The sequence below is a fragment of the Myotis brandtii genome, unplaced genomic scaffold (assembly GCF_000412655.1).
Source record: "Myotis brandtii unplaced genomic scaffold, ASM41265v1 scaffold29, whole genome shotgun sequence".
Taxonomy (NCBI): domain Eukaryota; kingdom Metazoa; phylum Chordata; class Mammalia; order Chiroptera; family Vespertilionidae; genus Myotis; species Myotis brandtii.
Genome location: NW_005361075.1, coordinates 609,411 through 610,485, shown reverse-complemented (window position 1 = coordinate 610,485; position 1,075 = coordinate 609,411). Strand labels below are relative to the sequence as shown.

At 62.5% G+C, this 1,075-nt stretch overlaps 1 protein-coding gene across 1 annotated transcript in view; it reads left to right on the top strand.

The window, feature by feature from the left end:
• The first annotated feature begins 230 nt into the window (after window positions 1–230).
• Window positions 231–1,075, top strand: part of HOXC4 (homeobox C4) — a 66,105-nt gene continuing 65,260 nt past the window's right edge. The window contains exon 1 of the mRNA XM_005869268.2: window positions 231–374. The gene's annotated coding sequence lies outside the window, so the exon portion shown is untranslated. The remainder of the gene's footprint in view (window positions 375–1,075) is intronic.

The following is a 1,075-nucleotide window of genomic DNA, read 5'->3' as shown; positions in this document are numbered from 1 at the left end:
AGGCCCCGCACACCTCCGCAGGGGCTGGGCCGTGGCCAGGACGTGGGAACCGAGGCCAACCCAGGCGCAGAGCATGCAAAATAAAGGCAGTTAAGGGTCTTTCTTTCTTTCTTTTGCACATAAGGATGTCTTTTCTTTTTTCTCTCTTTCGGAGATACCTGGATTGGGTCCAGAACAGGTTGCCCGCGGGAGGGCCCGTGAGCGGCAGCGCGCGAGGGAGGGACCCCTCCCCGGGCGGGAGGCGGCTGCCCTGCATCTGTGGCCGTGGGGAGCCGAGGAGCAGGTAACGAAGGCGCTTCCCGAGGCGGGACTGGACCAAGCCAGAGGGACCCAGTCCTCCAGGTCTCTGTCCAACGCCCTGGAGGGGAGAGAAGGTAGGGAGATCGGCGCCCACCGGCCTGGCAGAGAGGCCTCAGGGAATGTTGAACCTGTATTTGATTTCAGGCTCACACTCATGTTGTGAGTCCGTCTGCCTCTGGAGATGCGGTTTGCCTGTCTGTCTGTCTGTCTGTCTGAGGCGTCCCACACCCTAGGCTCTCCTTCCAAAGGCTGAACAGTTTGGGACAATTGGTCGGAATGTGCACTTTCATTCATTGCCTTCTCTGCAACTCAGTGGGGCTGGTGGCTGTGCCCCTAAGTTGGAAGGGAGCTTGAGCCCAGCCTCCTGGAAGCCAGATCCTCTGGTTCCCTCCGCCTGGGGCTGAGTTCCGGCTCCAGGTTCGCGGGTTGCCCTGAGGTTGGAGGCCAGACAGCTCCCAGTCGCGCAGGGAGGGCGGGGGAGAGACCAGCGGCTCTGGCCCCTTAATTGTACCCGTATTGTCTCTCCTTTCGCCACCTCCGCTTCCGCAGTCTGGGCTCCAAAGTCACTGCAAATTTCCTTGCGACACACACATCACAGAAAGATCAGGTAACAAGTCGCCAGGGCCATGGGGGCTCCAGGCAGGGAGCACCCCTAGCTCCGGGGCCCTCCCCCTCCAGCCACTCCCCAGGCTGGGAAGCGAGACCGGTTGGGGGAGCCGGAAATAGCCCCGTTTGCTGCCGGGCGGCGGGGCAGGGGGCCGGCGGGCGTGCAGGC